The sequence below is a fragment of the Prunus persica genome, chromosome G2, assembly GCF_000346465.2.
Source record: "Prunus persica cultivar Lovell chromosome G2, Prunus_persica_NCBIv2, whole genome shotgun sequence".
Taxonomy (NCBI): Eukaryota; Viridiplantae; Streptophyta; class Magnoliopsida; order Rosales; family Rosaceae; genus Prunus; species Prunus persica.
Genome location: NC_034010.1, coordinates 24242391 through 24264481, shown reverse-complemented (window position 1 = coordinate 24264481; position 22091 = coordinate 24242391). Strand labels below are relative to the sequence as shown.

Below are 22091 nucleotides of genomic sequence, written 5' to 3'. Positions count from 1 at the left end.
GCTTTGGAAGGACTAAGACAGTATCGTGATGGCTTTACTTTCTATACAATATTATAAGGGATGAAAATGGTTTTGTGAATTCAAATATCAATTGAAATAACTGTTATACAGGTCCACAGTACTATTCCTCTCTCACATCATTATTGGTGGACGCAGCTTCATGCACAATTCTTAAACCGTTTCCCTCCAAAAAGTAGAGATATCATATAGCTAGAGCTAGCTAGCATTTGGTCCACAAAGAGCCAGAACTTTTTGAAACCACATTAGAATTGTACCACAGAATTCAAATGTTTTCTGTTCATCTGGGGTTTGTAGATACCAATGTCTAAATATATATACTGCTATTTGTATAGTGCAGTACTATTATGATCTGCTTTGTTCATTTACGGTAGGTTCAAATTAATTTGCTACTTTGTCCGTCGTCTGACCATTATATAGGCGGTACTTCCTTTCCTCAGTGAACCTAGCTATATTTTTTTGGTTAATTGTCAGAACGGCTATGGCAAGAATCAACCACTCATCACAATAGCTATAAATTTTTCCTATGAGATGACCAACATCTACGTGATGTTACAGCCCACCAATGTAATAACACTCGTTTTATTAATATTACTTCGTAACCGTTTTATAGTCCTACACCATGGTTCGTGGCCACGTACTCTAATTCTCTGAGTTACAAGCCCAACTCTTCTCCACTTGATCTGTTACCAAGTACCCTTAAAAAAAAAAAAAAAAAAACTTTTCCTTCAATCGAGTATGAGATGAATCATGTATATACATTGATAATAATCAATCGGAAAACCACAAAAAATATATAGTTTAAGAGACATGAAAATGTCATGATCAATTTATAAGGATTTCCATTATTGATAAAAAGAAAAAGAATGGTGGTTGAAAATATTTGACTTGTATAATGAATTGGCTAGGGCACACATGCAAGCATATGGCCGTTACTAATTAACTAAAAGAAAGTTAAAGACAAGTTACTTGCAATCTTGTCACAATAACTTAAACGTTGGATTCACCTTTTGGTATTATATATACATAAGATTCCTTAAGTTAGCTTTGGTGCTCAGGATAGCTTTAATGATTGTGCTTTCCTAAACTTTAGCTTACAAGGTAGGTCGTCATTATAATGGCATGATATCCGGAAACAAATTAATTATACTTTTTGGGCAGATGAGATATATTATGTTGTCAAACTGTAAATTTAAATATATTATAAAAATAAATTAATTTTGCTTTTTCGGCATTCATCTATATATATATATATATATATATGTAATTTACATGAACCACAATATATGAACCATACAATAAGAATCAAAAAGGTCTCTGAAACAAAATCAAGAACTGTACAATGCCAAGATTGATTGGAACATTCAACTAATAACTGTATAAAAAGTGAGATGAATTGTACGACAAGGTTCTAGCCACATATTATTGTACAAGAATAGTTATCAATCAAGAAACCAGAGACTTTAATTTTTTTTTTTTTATACATGCATTATTTGCATTCGCATCCCAGCAGTTTTTGCAGTTGGGTTGATCTGCTAGCTCTGACCTCATCATACTCATTACTATTATTTTCTTCTATCTCTCTCACTCTACAAACTCGTGGACCTTCAGATGTTTGAATTATTCTTCTCCCTTCTTTTCACTTGACATAACAGCTCTTGTCACCAATGCCCCCACATGACATGGCTTAAGATTCTTCTTCATAAGTTTGAAACAATATTCCCCAGTTCAATTTCTACAGCTTTAGCCATGCTTGGGTGCTCTCTTAGGTCTAATATTCACCTAACTGCACAAGGAAAATCAACATATGTCTTCAAACTGTTAACTTGAGTTGCAGATATTCTAGAATATTCTCTGTAATTATTTGTAATTGAAAATCCTTATCTCATTAGGTTTGAGACTTTGGCATAGTCATACAATACATGGAAAGTTTCTTAATTAGCATGGTATCAGAGCGAGGTTTTTAGTCATGGTTTTTTTACTAATTAGATACTTAAGAAACTGGCTCCCTCCAAACTAATACAGCTTGTCAATGGAAGTCAACCAAGCACCCTCCAAACTAATCAGGTTGATAGAAGCTTAATTAAGCACGCACCTCACTGCAATGAAGTTTAGATATTATTAATACAGAAATATATATATATATATATATATATATATGCGCATGCATGGCATCGATCGACCGGCTTTAACATGTAAAGGAATTATGAACTGCTGTCTATCCTTAAACTTAATTATATATCTCACATAATTTGATGTTAATTATAATGTATTAACTGATCAACTAGGTCTCAGAAGAATATCGGTGACTGATTCGGTGTGGGATTAAGAATGCAGAAGGTTATCTGAGAAGTGAAATAGGCCTAAAAACAGATCTAAATTAAGGTATTAACTCATTTCCATGATTAATCCAACATATCCACTATATTTCTAGAGAGAATTGAAGTCGAAACAACCGATTCCTTATACATATTGGAGGAAAAGATGAAGGAGTACACATGCCTTTTCTCTTCTTTTCCCTTTCTCTATTTGGATGTAGTTGATATACACTTCTGCAACACTAATCGCTTAGCTTAAAATTCGATTGAAATATATCAAGCCCAGAAATAGATGTTTAGAGTAAAGAAAAACAAGAATGATTGAAGCACAACTCATAGAACCAACCACATATTCTGGTTCAATTTCAAGTAGTAAAGAAACTCCAAATTTTTGTAGATCCAGAAACTCACACCAAGAAATTATCCCTGAAATAGCAAGTGCAGTTCAATCACCCAGAAATTCTTCTTTCCATGACAAACAAAACCCTAAACTTCACTTACCCATTAGATCTCTACATTCAAAAACCCTAAACATAATAAAATCCAAAGGTAAGCATAACATATAAGAGTGCAGTCCCACCCTCCTTTCTTCTGCCCCTTTTGGTAACCTTTTCTTCTTTTTTCAAGACTAGTTCTTTGGTCCCAAGAAGAAAAACCCTCAATTGTTCAAATAAAGAAAAAATTAACCACCAAATTATGCATAATAAACAAGGATGATGAATATTAATAATCACAGCATAGTGGCTCTTGATGATGGGAAGGAGTTCACCTTGTTGATCTGGAGATGCCGAAAAATCGATTATTCGCAGCTTTCCCGGGGTATAGTCGTCTATTGCTGATGCAGCATCATCAAGATTCTCAAACTTAGGAGACACATAGTCATAATAAAATCATAACATCATGATGTCACTGTGCCCTTGATCAGTTGTGAATCTTGGTGATGCTGCACCCGCAAACAATGACTGAATCAATTTGTTGTACTCTGTACAGTCTCATCTGTGGGCGATCGAGAAGAAAGAGAACAAGGGAAAGAAAGAAAATTAAGATGATTTGAAAAAGAAAAGGAACAATAATATACTGAGGTTTCTTGTGTATGTTCGTATCTGGCTGAGGTGGCAACTGGCATCTAACAAATAGTCCTAAGATTTGTATAAAAGGGCAGCTCCGAATCCAATGACCTGAGGGAACCCTAATAGAATATACGTTTACCAAAGACTGAGAAATTTTTTATAAAAAAAAAAACACATCCTTTTGAAAAAAATTGGATTTTTAATTATGCCATGAAAAAGAAAGCAGCACAAAGCTAACAACACACAGGCCAACAACTTTTGCCTTCTGTAATAATATTCATGGACACTGGGTGTGAGGGTACTTGTGGGTCAGTAGGCTGATAGTACTGCAGGCTGAGAAAAATAAAAGGACTGATCGACCAGATTACATGTGGGTTAAATACTTAATAATATATCATCACCTTAAAAAACCAATAAAAACTGTAGCACTCCCGATTCGAAATCCGGTGGATGAGATACGAATCATTCCGCATTGAAAAAATTGAAGAAGAACAAGCAAAAGTTGCAGGAATGAAACAATCAGACACAAATTGTGTATAGAACAAAAAGAAGAAGAGGAAGAGAAGAAAGCTCAAGATCTATTCATAAAACTAAAAAGGAGAGAGAGAGAGAGAGAGAGAGAGAGAGAGAGAGAGAAAGAGAGAGAGACAGAGACAGAGAGAGACAGAGATGAGAAGAGTAGGTGAGGAAGGGTTTGTTGTTATGGGTACTTATATATACACACTGACGTCTTGCTGTGGAGTATTTCCGTGACTGCTAGATGCATGGAACTTGTGTGCCCATGGTTGTGTATATATAGGGGTTTTGCTCTTGCATTTGCACAAGGGGTAAAAAGCTATCCGAGTTTCTGATTGGTCAGTGATACGCCACGTCATAGGATCAGGGAAAGTGTTCCTGGGTTCAAATTTGGTGGATTTGACAAAATCCAGTCCAACTCAAATGTTGATTGGTTCGAAGATTTGCAATTTCGAATCGATGATTCAGTTTATCTAACGAAGACACAAATACTGAAACAAAGAAATTTTTTGTCATCAAATTAAATCCAGTAACAAATTTTAATATACATAATTATATGTGACATTACAATATTCAAGAGTAAATTGCTGTAGAATATCAAACATAATTTTGTTAAATGATTTAGATTACATAGTTTCAAATGCTTGTAAACCTAGGGTATAACAAAAAGTAAGAAACCTCAAATGGAGTTGGATTGGGTTTTCATGGGAAACTTGGCTAACTGACCAGACATATAGTTTTTTTTTTTTTTTTTCGTTTTGAAAATTAACGATAATTGTATTCAATAATTACAAATACTAAATACCCATAAAAAGTTAATATAAAGATGAATGCACAGTAACCATAAAAGGTTTTTGAATTAAGAAGTCGAATACAATTTGTTGAAATAATTTGAATTGGATTAATTAGTTTGAGCGGATTAAATTAGATTGTCAATACCCCAGCTAGACACATTATATGTAGTAAACAAAGTTGAAGAGTCAAGATTTCTTCTTCTGTCCATCTCAACTAATCATAAGCTGTGACAGAGCCGATGAATCCAATTAAGGGAAACAAAATCAAGTGGGGGTGAAAAATTCAAGGTGGGGCAAATAAGCTTCTAACTGAGGGCATGTAATATTAATTGAGCCTGGATGAGACTAGTTTAAAAGGTAATGTTATACCATCGACTAGCTCTTTGTATATTGATATTTCCTTATGACTCAAACGTATATCATGTCATACAAGATTATAACGTGAGTTTAAAAGGTAATATTATATTATCAACTAGCTCTTTGTCTACTGATATTTCATTATGATTCAAACATATATAATGTCATACAATATTATAACATGAGTTTAAAAGACAATGTTTACTAACAACTAGCTTTTGATCTACTAATATTTCATCATGAATCAAACGCATCATGTCATACAAAATTAAAACGTGAGTCAACACTTGGGATGTAGCTTTTCAATGAGAAAAGTCAGAGGCCTGCTCAATTATTCAAATTAACACTTTTGCCATCTCCTTCTAATTAAGTTTACGAACTTGAATATCTACTTTTAGTACAGACACATTTTCATTTAAAAGTTTGGAAGACTCCTGTCAAGACTAAAAGTTTGCTCAATTATTCAAACTTCTGACTTCTGAAACAAAAGCTCATGACCAGATATGTACACTTGAGGTTCAATTCAAAGCTATGGCGCAGAAACGTTTCCATTTTCAAAGAGTGGGTGCATGGCTGATTTCACTACAACAATCAGAGATACTTGGAAGAAGACTTGATATAAAGGTGTTTACCTAATAATTTAGGGCTCGTTTGATAACCATTTCAATATCAGTTTTTATTTTTTATTTTTTGTGTTAGAGTAAAGAAAAAAAGAGGGAGAATGGAAGTGAGGATGAGAGTGGAGATGAGATTGAGAGGGAAACTCTTTTAGTTTTCAATTTCAAATTGTTTTCACTTTTGTTATTCCTCCCTCTTATCTTCCCCTCTCATCCTCTATCTCAATCTCATCCTCACTCCCATTTTAACTCTCATTTTCCCTCTATACTCTAACCAAAAAACTAAAAATTAAAAACTAAAATTAAAACAATTATCAAATGAGCCCTTAAATGTTCAACAATTAATGATCAAACTATATATGGAAGAAATAAGAAGGTTTCCCATATTGATCAAAGCTAAGCCCACAACAATATTTTCCTATTTGAGAAAATGATAATTCCATAATCAAAGATCCAGGTATCAAGCAAGAGCTTGTAGCTTAAGTGATTAAGAGCATTTACCTATGCAACTGAGATCTTAGGTTCGATTTTCCCCTCCCCAAATATCGCTCGTACAAAAAAGATCTAGAGTATCAAGTGCCTTGTTGCCTATAGGGAGCCATATGACCACAATTTCTATTATTATTATTTTTTTGGGTACTATGACAATTATTGAGACGGGTTTAGTGGAGAGTGTCGGGCAATTCTCTTCCCTTTTTTTTTGTGTGTGGGTGGTCTGCGAAGCTAAAGATCATAGCATCTTTTTTATGTATCATATACAGTGATTATGATGGACCCGATGGTTGTGGAGAGAATTTCCAGTATAATATTGTTAGCCATATGCTTCATTAATGGCTGTTTAGACCCTTATTGTTTTTGTTTTTTGACAACAACAAAAAAGACCTTATTTTATTGTGTTTTCATTTCTTTCTCTATTTTTCTATAAAGGGGTGTAATTCTCCCTAATTTCTTAATTTCATTGCTTTAATTAATCCACAAGACTAACGGTGCACAGCCTCAACCAATCAATACCGGCCGGCCATCCTTGATTTTCAATTCTATGTAGAAAATATAGAAAGTGATTTTTAAAAAAGTATTCTCTGCTTTGTAAAACTTAATTCTTCGGTACTAGGTAGTAACATTTATGTGGCAATGTGATCGTCACACCCACGAATTTTTTCTATATACCTGTCATATAATTATACAATTCTTTTGAGAGGAAAAAAACAAGACGGTATAATTATATGACATGTATAATGATAAGATTGGAATTTGGGAAATAGAGATTATAGATAAGCACAAGCCATTCACCCATCAATATCATCATCTTATCTCTCTATATTATGATGAACCTGTAACTAAAACTTTCATTTTCACTTTTACATAAACCATAAAATACGCATAACACGACAATGAATTAATGTATTATGACGTAAATGCTTTTGTTGAACAAAGGGAAAATAATGCAAACGAGAACGAAACCAGAGAGATGGATAGATAGTACTCGATTGATATCGTACACCACTTGCAAAGCTCTGCTAGCTGGTGCACTGCGTACGAAAACAAAATTACTTTACGGCACTTAGATTTTTTTTATTGTATTTTATTTTTTAAATTAAGGTCAACTTAACTCCACCATTTGCTTAAGCACTTATCAATGTCCTTGCATATTTGTGCTTATTATTTACCAAATCAACTTTTCATTTTTTTCAGGTAACTTAATTTCATTCTAATCCAAGAGCTTGTTTTTCTCTCTAGTTATAATGTCACATCACCTCCGTATCATTCACGAATTAAAAAACTCTCACGTCACCTTGTTAAAAATCCTTTGGATTGCATGAGATCTAAAAGCTAGGACACATTGTAAAAATATTTGTGAAAGTGTTTGTCCTTTGATTCTAACTCAAACAAAACTAGTGTTTGGGATGATGGTTTAATTCGCGATCAATGTGTAGATACAACTCGCACCAGTTGTACCCTGTTTAGATATAACCGTCCCCCGTTACACTTTATGTAAACGTAAAAGTTGTCAGTTTATATGCGAAAAGATAGACGTGATTGCATATCTTTTATCTATATAAACGATAAGATATTTATAAGATATTTTTACAATCAACTACGTCATCACAATAGAACTAACCACAATTAAATATTGAATTTATCACATACAGATATCATCCTCGTATTTATGTAAGCCGAAATTGAAACCTCCAACTAAATAAAGACAATTACTAACCACTGCACTAAAGATTAAAGATTAGTTGGCATTGAGGTTTGTTCAATAGTAGCATCTCATTCAACCTACACGCCTGCATATTATATTTTGCACTAATCTTTTCTTGTTTGGACTCTTCAAGCTGATCATACGATACTTACACAAAGCTGAATGTGGGGCCAATTCATGGTGGACCATACTCCACTAAGAATCTGATGTTTTTAAATCACAAAAATTATTTGGATATAAACACTAAGAATCTGCGATTTAAGTGGCTATAAATAATCAAACCACTCCTTAGGTGGCCAACAAACTTCCGCACCATTAATAACTACTAAAAAAATTGGAGAGGGAGATACGACATGCCCCACTCGTGGCCAACAACCTAGTACCAGTTTAGATCCTAATGTCACGCCCTGCCCTCCATGAGTGAATGAAGTGCTTCAACTATGTTGAAGGATTTACTAGATAGATTATGCTTTTCGCTTTTGGCTAATCTTACCTTCACTTGAATTTTTATTGGTTTTAAAGGGGATGGTACTTATTAAGTGAGCACCAAGAATACATGTCCTTAGATTTCTTGATTTTTGGCAATGACTAACTATACCGTTTAAGCAAACAAGATAGCAAAATGAGTACTTGTCCAACCTTTTTTAACCTCTTTACATTACAAAAAATCCGGGCGGCAACCTAATATGCTCACGACCTAAGTCAAACATTAATGAGTAGAGTTTATGTGAATGGTTATAATTTATTCGCGTGATCGTTGAATGATAGTTATGAGAAAGGAGTCTCTTAATATTATTATGATCTAATGCCGACAACCTAATCTAATGGTAATCCAGTTCAATGATCAACACACATGACTCATGTGAATGGTTATGATTTATTCCCGTAATCATCGAGCTTTAGTCGGTGGTAATCTGACTCAAAATCGTTTGATGCGTTACTTTAATATGGATATTGATTAATAGGATGCTGAAGAACAATCTCTTGGGCTGTGAAACATAGCAACTTAATTAATCGGGGCATAGTTGATTATTGCTTTGATTATGTTGAAGTAATCACGAGAGTTAAGTATCTTTTGCTAGTTTAATTGGTTTAAGCTGTTTGGAGATTAGGGACTTAATATGATAATCCGAGCTTTGTTGGAGTGGTATATTCTTTAACAATAGTGTGGTTTTGCTCCAAAACAGTGGGCTAGCAGCTGGTTTGCATTATTTTATAATCACATGAATCTTTTTTGAGATTACATTTGATTAGCTCTAAGAAGTATGTGTGAGTGCCTTGCTGGATTCTAGGTTGCCAACACATTGAGATAGAGAGGGGACTTCATGTGTTTATTATTAGTATTATTCGAACTTGGAAAACAGAAAAACCCTGACAAATGATAATTATTTATATATATTTTTAACAATAATTGACTGTAAAAATTGATGTGATAATTACCAAACAGAAGAAAGAAAAGAATTGACTTGGAATTTAGGTTCCAATAAAAAGGGATGAAACGCAGCGCATTACATTTGTTATTTTCCCATTTGACCTATCTTTTCATCTGGTTTTTTTTCTCGGGAAAACTAAACTAACAAAATGGATTTGAAGTCCACTCAAGTTTTCACCATCTTCTTAAAAGAATAAGTGTTCACACTGGCCTGCGCAGCTGCGCTGCAAGACAAGGTGAAAATAAAAGAAAAATGATCACACAGCTGGGCAAACAGAAGGTGGAATTCTCAGCTTGCAATCTCCCAAGTGTTGGTGACTTTTTTTTTAATTGCTTGGGGAGAAGTGATCAGCTACTTGAAGTCCACCACCTTAGCATTCACATATGAATTTTTTCAGATTAACTTTAATAAATCCTCATTTTACATCATTAGAGGTATCAGTTAATGTCAAGTAAATTAAGGAAGTTAAGCAGAAATCACAGATATTCAACTATCACATGAAGCTATTATTTTTATAAACACGAGTAATTTATAAATGTGTAAGTCGGCCACTAATAACAATATCGTTAGATCTACTGCGTGCTTTTATTACGACTCAGACTCAATAAACACGAGTAATTTATAAAGGGTCATGCTAGGGAGATCAACTTTAGATACCAACTTGTGTACCAACTCTCTAATAGAGGTGGAGCCCACCAATACAATGGGTCTCACACTCTATTAGAGAGTTGGTACACAAGTTGGTATCTAAAGTTGGTCTCCCTAGCATTTTCCATTTATAAAATATGTGTGTCCAACTCTGACAACAATATCGTGAGATCTACTCGGTACAGTTGTCTGAGGACCTAACCTAACGATTGGCCTACTCATCAATAATTAATAAATATATCACACCTTTAGCCTCCCTGCTAAAAATATGAATAAAAATCCTTCAAGGCCTTGCTTGGACGGTTAGTTAAAAGAACTTTAAAGGAGCAGCTCTTGTCAGTTGGATGAGATTCATTTTGAAACCAATGGCAGAGCTTGGGCGGTCATTTTGAAACCAGGACCTTATTTTACTAATTCCAGGAACGAGGAAGGGAAAAAAAAACACATGTACTAGGTAAAATTACTATTTTAATTAATTTGGTCTTGTAGGCAGTGTACCAACACATAGATATGTGAAGCAAAAGGACACTGTACTTGTACAATTAGTTTGTGCACTAGTGCATAGCCAGTGCCAAATTCATAATAACATTCTCATATATGTCTTGGTTATTGTGCTAAGAGCATAATCACACCATCATTTATTTATTTTAAATTTAACCACGATGGGGTTAATGTTAATATAAGTTTTGTAAATAATTTGGTCGGTTATTGCCACCACTTTATACAATTCTTTAATGAAAACCCTTTTTATAGTTACTTATTATAAATTTGGAGAGACTTGACTTGTATATCAGTGGTCTCAGGTTCAAACTTCCACGGTACCTTGATATTGTGTGTGTGAGAAACTCCATTTTTCTTATAGTTTAAACCAAAGACTAGTCAAAGGAACTACTAGTGTAGTGGTTTGGAGTATTTATTTCTTCAGGCAAGGTTCTGGGTTCGAGTCCTAGCATTCGTATTGTGTGTGTGAGTTTAATATGCTATCGCCCCTTTCAATAGAAAAGGTCCTCAAAAAAAAAAAAAAAAAAAAAAAAACTAGAGACTATCGCTTGTATTCAAAAATAAATTTTGATATAACATTTGAAAAGTCTTTTTCACCGTATGAACATGTCTAAGCCCATATCTAATATGGGTTCCTTTAACAAAGTTGGGCCTACAATATGGATGAGACCTTTTTTTAATCTCTCATGGGTTGGGTTGGGAATAGCCCTAAAATCTATCAAATTTAGAAGTTGTCGACCCCAAGAAGTGAACAACAATGAATTGAGCCCAAGAGCCCCTTAACATGATAAAGGCGTGTCAAATATCAAATCTGCACCCACGCGGTTCAACCCAAACTTTCTTTTTTGGGGTCAAGGAGGTTCAACCCAAACTTATTTGGTCTAAGAATGCATGACCTGCCTTGCTAAATTGAGGTAGTAATTTCTTGATAACAAGAAGTGGCAATACAAACCTGCTCATAAATTCAATGGTGTAAAACTTAGTTGGTTGAACTCTTCTACCTTCATTTATGTGGGTAGATTTTTGAAACCCCAATGTACCAAATGAATATTTGTATAAACCCCTATCCTCCTCAAGGCTATACTATTTAAATATGTTATTTTTATTCAATAATTTGGAAAAATTATGAGTGTAATATTGAAAAATTTGTAAAATAAGTGCATTAAACATGAAAAGACGTACGTACGTGTACGATCGAGTATTGTACATTTTCTTTTTAAAAAGCGTGTATTTTACTGAGTTTTCAAGATGTGTACAGAAAAAGGTATTATTGAAAAAAAAACATATGTACATGTATAATACAAGTACTAAATGTGAAAATGCTAAATTTGTTATACGGGTAATAGCTCTAAAAAAATAAAAAAATCAAAAAATCAAAAGGGGACAATAGAGACTCGGGTAATGACCTAATAATAATGGATAATGCTATAAACTACTCTTATCGATAAAAGAAAACCGAGGAAAAAAATATTTTTTTTTAAAAAGGACCCCAGTATATAGATAAAGAGTATAGCTGCTCTGCTATACTATTTATTAAAAATAATTTTAAAAAATACCACAGTAAAGCCGCTCGGCTATACTATTTTTAAAAAAAAATAAAAAATTACCCGCGTATAGCCGCGCGGCTATACTATGACGTGTCTAGAGAAGCCGTGTGGCTATACTAGTCTTTTAAAAAATATAAAAAAACATACCCAAGTGTATAGCCGTTCGGCTATACTATTAAAACTTTTTTTTATAAAAGAGGACCTGCCTAGCTACTATTGCCCCACATGTCAAAGTAAGTATAGCCGCGCGGCTATACTCGGGTAATATACGACCTATTACTAAATAAATCAAATTAGTTTCATTTTAACACAATGAGAAAATTTGGGAAAATAAAAATTTAGGGAGGTAATATATTTGAGTAGTCAAAGTGAAATTGATAAAGATGGAAATAGGTGGGTGTTTTGCTCCCACAGCTAGCTTAATGTTATCAACCAGAGATTTATACCAACAAGGCAAGAAACTATAAAGCAGGACACTTGTTGCTTCATTAAATCTTATATCTTTGCCTACAGATCTGCAAGTAGTTGTTGAGATTCTGCACAATGTGCATGCCAAAGTATACTCGCAGATCTAAAGTTTTGGATAATTGATCAAACGTGGCAAAAGATGAGCTTAGCCAGGTGTAACAGAGGATAAACCTGATACAGTAGGCCAAACAGGTAAGCTACTACTTCCACCTGGCCCAATCAGATGGCCCCATGTGTTGCCTTTGAAGTTGATAGGATTGACTTGGCTAGGGTTTAGTTGCCCTAATTTTCTTTTCATCTGTGCATAAACATAATTATAACTATATTTTCTGTGGAAAATCAAAGAACTTGACTTTGACTAGAAGAAACTCAAGACAATAGTAATTAAGGACACGGGAAGTCCTATCTGAATAGTCAAAAAAGTGAAGACATAATTGCACAGCAAGTACGAAGACCAGCATGCAATCTTTGCTAGCTATGAGCTGGGCATATCTAGCTGCATCCATCTATTTTTTCCTCATGACCCTATTTAAGGCCTTCCTCTCACTCTTCAATTTTCACCACATCTTCTTCTCCAAATCCAAATTCGAATCGCGTTATTTTGATCACAATGTCCTTCAAGATTTTGATCTCAGTGTTCTTCCTCTTGTTGGTTCTCTTGGCTCCTCCTCCCAGTTTAATCCAAAGCAACTTTGAAGGTCTTGTTGTGGCTGCCACAAGGCCATTGGAGCCAATTCAGTCAAATTCAAACCCTTCAAATTATGTGCCTGTTAGAGCTTATAAAAAGGGCCATGGTGGTGCTGCAAATGGTTTTGGAAGTCACACTGTGGAGAGTTGCTTGCCGAAAGGTTTTCGTCGCTCCTCTGCCCCTAGCCACTATGTGAATGGCCAGACATTCGGCTCAGAACTGTGTTCTTCAAGCAAGCGCATGAATAGGCCATGAAGAAAGAGAGAAGCTGTGTGATTGTGTATCAAAAGTTGTGTTGTTATGATGAGAATGGAGATGTAAATTTCCATAAGTTATAGGGTATAGATATAATGACATAATGTTCATTAATATATAAAATAAGACAATTAATAAATTAATTATATAGAAACTCTGTTTTCCTTCAAATTCTGTCATTTTCTTTTATACCTTTATTAATTTGTATTTTCCAGCAAGTGGAATTGATTTTTATTTGCAGAAGGTTGAATTGATACCGTGATAGTAACATGATCTTTTCTTTTTTATCAACATGGATGTGAGATTTGAACTTGTGACCCTTTTCCAACATTGAAAAGAGACGCAATACTAGATTAGAAACTAGTTGGTAACGTGTTTTTTAAAAAAATTGGGATCTAATAATTAGGTGATTAAATAACTAAACGAATGATTATAATAACCTAAGCTCTTAATTAATGACTTTGAAAATTGTAGAGCTAAAAGCAAGATCGCTTGTAGCTCAAATATTTATCCAAAGTATTAGGTTCGATTCCCCACCGCCTTCCCCCCTTTTCTAATATCGCTTGTATGAAAAAGTATATACAACTAGACAATTCTATACCATGATGATGATGGAGAGGTACGCATAGTTAGTTTCCTTGTAATTTCAAGAGCATTTATGTTCCAACTCTTATCACTGCTTGGATGAGTAATACCACGTGCATTCAAATCAAATATCAAAATTTTAGATCCTGACTAGTATGACAAATACATTATACATGTACGATGATGTCATTTGTCACATCACTTGATACCTAAAGATTGAGAAAAATACTCTCAATACCAAAGAATTAAGTCGTCTCCGCAGACGCACTCTGAGGTGATCATACAGTAAGATCCTCCAATTTTGTGCTTAGATTAGATAGAGGGCTCGACAATAAGTATCATATTCCCACTAGAGGCATAGTTGGATGGGAGAGTAAGATTAGAATGGAACAAGAGTTGACACAGAAAGGTAGGAAAAGCAAAATTGGAATGACGCTTAATGTGGTTGAGGTTCTCACAACAGCCCTGAGCCCCTTATCTGCCGAATCTTCACACTTGAAATGGACGCATGAACATCACATTTGGACACCATCGTACCAAATCAATGTGGCTTTTTTTTTTCTTCCCTTTTTTTTTTCATGTGATTAGATCACTGCGTGTATCGGTAAGCAGACTCACATGGATGGTGATGATGTAATAAGGAATATTTGGGTTTTGAAAGTCCCAACTTAAAGCAGATGAGCATCCGATATCTCCAAGAGGGAGGACAGAATTTCTACTGAGATATGAACACGCTACTCAAACATATTCAGCCATCACCTCACCTTGGCCTAAAATCTGCCACTTAAATGGAATATTATTATAGTCATTGCCTTTTACAATGCATTGGTCGGTGACTTTCTACCTGCATTTTGCTCCAGTATAATATACTAGATTTACTAAAATCAAATTCCAGATTTTATATAGTACCGAATTAAGTTGCAAACTTTTCCTAGTAGATTGGATGATGCTGTTTTTTTATAGTTAAAAAAATTAAAATTAGTGAAGCAAATTACTATTTACCCTACTAGTAAGGCCAGGGTTTGAATTTGCTCTTCTTTTTTGGCCTCTATGTGCTCGTTTGGTGTCTAGAATTGGATTGGAGAGGATAACTCTCTACATTTAAAGCATGTTTAAGGAAGAAACCAAGTTAAAGGTTAAAGATGGATTACTCATGAAGAAAACTGATCACAGTAATCCTCACAAAATAGTAGGATAACAACACTTTATAAATTATCCGTCCTAATCCCCACAATAGAAAATCATTCACCTCTACTTTCATTTTTGCTAAAATATGAATATGGTGTGAGTGTATCAGTCCCGATCTCTTGGACCACAGGAGTCCAAGAGATTGTGGTCACCCACCGTTGGATATTAATCCAATTGTTCAAAAAAAAATTTTAAAAGGAGTGCAAGAGTGAGTGAACCGTTGAATTTATATCCAACGGTGAGTGACCACAAATCTCTTGGACCGCTGTAGTCCAAGAGATCAAGACTGTTGAATGTATTAGGTTGAATTTTATTCTTCTCCATAAGGAGGTATAAATAGGAGTTTACATGAGTGCTTTACAAGAAAATAAATATAGTAATAAATTAGGATAGTATCTCCTAATTATACAAAGATTCGTCAACTAAATAAAATGGGAAAGTAATCTCTTAATTAATCAAGGAAATATATCTCCTTGATTAATTAGGAGACTCACGTCAACAATTTTCTCCTTCAACATACATTATATTTAATTACTTATCCAATCCAATTCAATCATAGGCACCAAACGAGACAGAAAAAACTTATTATATCCTGACCAATAAAAAAAGAAGCTTCGTAATATCATAAGAAATTCACTATCTTCCTTCTAAACTTTTTTTTTTTAATATAACGAAATCTTCCTTCTAAACTAAAAAAAGCATTTATGTTCCCCGGATTATAGAAACCATAGTGACTCGTTTTTCTATATGATATAATCTCTTAAATTAGTTCCCTCTCAGATTGCAACCTTGACCAAAGGACGAAACTTCCATACATATAAAATTTGACAGTGTTTGTTTCGTAGCAATGGCAGTGGAAATTTGAGAGCTCAAAGAGAGTAATATTAGCAGAAAGGGATGGAATTTGGAAAGGAAGAAGATGAATTTTTTTGACATGAAGTCGGTGAGTTTTTTTACTTCTTGTGTATTGCTTAAATAGCTCAAGTGGGGAGGGTGTTCTAGAACAAGTACTGATTAAGAATTCGATCTCTTCAACTGATGCATAAAAAGTTCATTAAAACATATTTAAATTAAATAGTTTTCTGACATTAATATCAATTATTATATGTTGGAGTCTTACAAAATTGACATTTTGGTTGAAAAATGTTTGGGTCGTCACGGGTGATCAGGATCAACTTTGTCTTTACCACCAATCATATCTTGTCATGTGTCTAATTTGCCCAATCTTCAAAAATATAAAATATAAAAACTTTGATTGCGTTCGTGATCACAATTTCTTCAATTTTTTATTTTTTTTTTGTCAACATTAGAAAGGGGGAGACAGACACAGAGGCTTGACTCCATGACTACTTAAAAGCACACTAAAAATTTGAGCCAATTCAATGAACACCTTATTAATTATAATTTCTTCATTTACTTGGGCATGTAACAACTGGAATAATTCCTTTAATAAATCAAACTAGAATGTAATCTAATTAAGTGTTCATAGAGTCTAGCTTAAGTGGCTTAATATTGGATTGAAATTAGTTTAGCAACATGTGAGCACGAAATTAGATTTATATTCAAGATCTAATTAGATTACTTTTTAAATATATAAAAAAAAATTAACGAGAATCGAACTTTTGTCATGAAGTTAATAATTTAGTACATTAAAATTAAAAATTATCGCACCAAAAGAAGCTTTCGATTCTAAAATCAGTCGATTGTCGACTTGTGAATCTACTCACTCTGGCTCCCATTGGAAGATAGCCCACCTGGTCACCAACACCAGATTAAAAATTAAAAACTAAAACAATATTCAAACTAATAACAATTCAATAATGACAACCTCGTTATGTTCTCCAACTGCTATCTTAATAACAACCAAAATAATAGTACTAACAAATAAACAAATAGATAATAATTTCCAAATTTAAAATTGAAGTACCCGTGTGCAAAGTGGATGACAGCATAGGCTCTCTCTCCAAATGACCTCCAAACCCTTGTTGGAATCTTACCAAATCCCCCCAAGCAGATAAATACACCATGGACAAACTTGTCTTTCAACAAAGGGCCACCTAATCTTTAAGTCATATCTCTCCTCAAGGACTTAGCCAAATCAAACTTATAAAAAGGCACTCCCTCCCTCCTCAGTCTTCTCCACTAAACAAATCAAAGACTCTCTCTCTCTCTCTCTCTCTCTCTCTCTCTCTCTCTCTCTCACTCTCTCACTATAATTCAAGCTCCATATAAATACACAGAGCCATTCAAAGCTCAAGAAGAAGAAGAAGAAGAAGAAGTAGATATGAAGCAAAGCCAAGGGCAGGGCCACGTCAGCAACAGCAACTTCTGTTGCAGGCATGTGAGAGAGCCATGTAGGTCATTTGGGCGCAGATGCAGTATGCTGGTGAAGGAGCAAAGGGCAAGGTTCTATATTCTCAGGCGATGTGTCACTATGCTCCTTTGTTGGCATGAGCGGGGTGACTTATAATTTTTTTGTTTTTTTGTTTTTGTATCCATTATATCATATAAATATATATATATATATATGAGTGTACATATGTATATGTATTATAGCATACGCCTCATGAGAAGAAGAAGAAGAAGAAGACCATGCTGAAAAAATTGGCCAATTTTATATGTTACAATTTTGTTTAATAGCTGAAATTTTTGGCTTCACTCAAGTTCTATGTGTTGGTTTCCTCTCTCTCTCTCTCTCTCTCTCTCTCTAGATTTGGTTTAAGAAGGTTGGAGTTAATTAGGGGGAAATAAAGTTCAATTGGGGGTTTTTGTTTGAGGATCACTGGGTGGTTAATGAATTAAACCTCTAAATTCAGGTTGGTTTTGGATTTCTTTTGTGCTCTAGATCATAGGGATTTCCTTGTTCTTTCAATTTTCTTAGAATATTTTTTCTTTTGGCCAAGAGGCTGAGGCCCATGCCTCAGGAGGTAGATATTTTCCTAAAATTAATGGGATATCTCCCTTCTAATTAAGCTCCCATCATGTCTGCTGATTTTTCTTTTTTCTATAATGACATAATATTAGTTTTTTTCTTTCTTTTTTTTTTTTTTTTTTTTCAGTGGGTTATGATGAAACTCATGCATCCCTTACCAAATGCCGTTTCTCTCTAAAGATGGTCAATGTGTAGGAAGAGAACTCTTCTCTTTGAAGGAGACGTGTAATTATCACCTAAATCTATATCCCAACCGAAAAAAGGAAACTAGATTACAAATTCTAAAAGTCTTATTACTGATCTTGGCTTAATCTGATCTTTAATGGTTAATAATCCTCTATATCTAGTGAGATTTAAAAGTACCGATTTGGTCTCTAAACTGACGTGACAAGTTATGTATGGATAGTGATATATGAATCACAAATGTACAGTTGATAATGAATGCTATATCGTTAATAACTGTAATCGTTATCTACGTGTACGTAATTGATTGTAATTTTTTAATTTATTGTGTGAGTCCACACAATGTAATATGTCACTTATCAACAATTTTGATTTGACAAAAGTTTTAATTTTTTTAAAGTTTGCTTTTCTCCGTTATTACGGCCAAATGCGTATTAAAAAATTTAACTGCTGAATAATGGAATAAAATCACTGGAATCACAAGCTAAAGACTCGGAAATATCGCCAAAGCTTTATTTTGAGGAAAATCGGAAGGAATAAAGGATGGGAATCGGGGAATATGGGAAACGTAAGTCAGACGGCGGGACATCGTACGGTTCTATCCACCTTCCCCTCGTGCGGCCCCTTTTCACTTTTTCACTTTTTTTATTTACTTTTTCACCCCCAGGGACTGGGCCCTAGAACATTTACTGCCAATAAGATCATCTTATAAGTTGGGATCAAGTACTCTCGAGTGATATTAGAAATAGTAGTGAAAAGAAACTTCGAATTGTGATTGTAATATTGCAATGAAGTTTGTAGTTGAAGAGATGTTTAAAGTTCGAATTCCCTCTTTTCAATATCGATTTATTTTCGAAGGGATGCTTCCATTGAATCCTTTCCTACTTCGCTCTATCTTTGTTTCATGTGGCTATGGGCACATGCCTATAAATATGATCATATTCTTCATCATCAAAATTTGGATTGGATCTAGGGTAATTGCTAGGCATCATCCAAAGAATTAAATCATGGGGCATGCAATTGGTTCCATTGATGTGGGGCCAGTTTTAATGCGTGACACGTGCAGGTGAAATAAAGGGCCTGATGAAGGCAGGGTGTCACATCTGGGGCAGGCATCGGTCAGTGGAATCATAATGGTCTTTGATCCCAATGCGGAAAAGAGTGTTCAATTGGCTTCACACATGCAGCATTGCCTTACTTGTTAATGCATGTGACAATTACTCCACCAATTGGCAATTGCATATGCTATGGTGAATTTTATGTCCAATCCCATTTTCCGTGAAGCAGAAAACTTTGAACACTTAAGTTGGCAAACATGAATGCAATTTGGTAAGTTTATTTATTGGGACTGGGAAGAAGTCTTTACCCTAGCTAGGTGGTGCTCCGCATTGATCAGTCGTTCGTGTGCGTGTGACGCTAATACACAATTGTTAATGAATACAAAACTGCAGAATAACTTAATGGCTCTTCTCTTTTTATTTCTCTTATTACGTGATAGGTTATGTATTGAAAGAAATACTTTTCCTGATTTAAATAACTCCATAGGCCATATGCATGATTCATTGATCACCTTTTCCTCCTACTAGTTATGCGCAATGGAGGGTTAGGTGTCGGTCAAATTTGCTATCAAAGACTATGAAATATGAATGCAGCCTGCAAACAAGTATAAAAAGGAAAGGACCCATTTGCTTTCAGTCTTCAATGAGGTTGTGCCCCTTAAAGTGGGTTAGTCTAATCAGCAACTCCATATATCCCCAATGACACGTTACATCTCCTTGCAGAATATCAATACTTACTTACATGTCCCCATATATATATAGTCTCATTATTTTGATTTCACCCATTATTTAGTTATCACAAAGCCAATTATCCAGACAAATTCTTACCACTTTAGTTTATGTAGGCCTTCTTGTTGTTTCTATATCTTCTCATCTTAAAATCCTGCACAATTGTGCTATTTTTCGAATCAACTAACTCTTAATTCATTAATAGTTACTTTTATATTACGAGATGTTTGAAATTTGAAATTCTTATTTTTCGTCGATAAATTTTTATATATTGTTTTCTAATCATTTTGGAAGCACTCCTACAAATTTGCTATCAATCTGACACTTGTTGGACTGGAGGAAGAGGTTAACAAGAACGTGAATAACGCTAATTAGGTTAAATTAGAAGACATGATAAGGGAATAAAGATAATGGCTTGGACAGGATAGATGTTTGCCCAGATGACAAGACAATCATCCTACCAGGCATTATGTGGTATCTAACGTGAAATGGCTGAGTAAATGTCCACATACAATCTCCCAATTGAGTTAGGCAAAATAAGAGCTTGAAAGTTGTGTATATGTGTGTGAGGTGGGGTGGGTGATCTTGTCATCAACTCAGTGTGGTTGAAAACTTATTGTCTTTTCAATTCCTTTTCAATTTCCAACAATTGAAAATTAATAGGTCATTTGTAGCTCACGTGATTAAGCGGTAGTGTTCAATTTCTTTGCATCGCGAGGCCTTGCATTTAATTTCCATCTCCTGCAATATCTCTCGTACTAAACGCAAGAATTAAATACTGAAACTGAAAAAATAAAATTAAAATGAATATGTGTACTAACTAGATCTGGAAATGCTAATATAGCACTCCATTATTGTTGAGGAGTTGTTGGGTTCCACCAACAACAGTTTAAAGATTGTAATGTTAGACTAGGAAGGAGAGACTATAAAAAAGCAAAATGTCTTACTAGCTGAAAAATCAATGACGTTGCCCAAAAAAGGGACCCCAATTATTCCACTTCAGGTGGGATTGTCCCCTAGGAAGTTGCTTAGTCTAATCAAGACCTCCAAATATCACCAAAGCATGTATGTATTTGCTTATTGCCAACCTCACATTTCTGAGCTGCTATAGCTTAGCCTAATGCTGATGGGATATATCCTTCATTCCTTTGCACTCCATATGCTTCCCCCTTGGTACATACATAACTATAGCTAGCTAGCTAGGTAGGACTTAGATTCACATATATATCTGGTGTGAAACCAACCATGATGAATTTGGACTTCATCAAATCAAATTCCTAATTCTTTAGACATTTTTAGAAACCCTAAACCGTATGTTAATTGGGCCAATAAAGGATATGTGGGGATCTCTAACTTATGCTTTAGAATTCGACAGTCAACATAAACTCTAGGCCGATGAAGTTTCTATTACCACATTTCAATATGAGCCCAAAGGGCAGGGCTAGAGTTATTATTACTAGTTTTTTTTTTTTTTTTTTTCCTTTCCAGAACAAGCATAATTTCACTAATAAAGAGGTAAATACAATATAAGAGATGTACAAGAAGAACACACCTCAAATGGAGGTTCTTGCATACAATAAATCCGAACTATTACAAATTCAAGTCAAGCTCACTCAGAGTTGACAGATAGAGGATCAAGCAGACTTTTTACAGCACTAGTACTATAGAGAGACCATGAGAACAACTGATTCTACATGAACATAGAACTAGAAGCACCAAAAGTGAAAGGGCCTTACCGCTCAACATCCACTTGGCAAAAGAAGGCTACATCACCTCTAGCATCCCACATGATCTCACACCACCCAGTATGAAAGATCCATATAGATCTAGCAACTTTACCTCCTCAACATAAAGGATTTTAAAAGTCAATCTGATTTATTAGTCAAAGGGGTTGGTTCTAGGGAAAAATCCCTGGAATCAAAGGGGGTTGCAGAGAAGAGAGACCAGGAGGAAAGAAGAAGAAGGGAGAAACAAGGTTGGTAG

At 34.6% G+C, this 22091-nt stretch overlaps 1 long non-coding RNA gene across 1 annotated transcript; it reads right to left on the bottom strand.

The window, feature by feature from the left end:
- LOC109947139 lies at positions 1337 to 4227 on the bottom strand. The gene is made up of 2 exons (XR_002270112.1): positions 3106 to 4227; positions 1337 to 1804 (listed from the first exon to the last, which is right to left on the bottom strand). It is a non-coding gene; the product is annotated as an uncharacterized LOC109947139 (long non-coding RNA).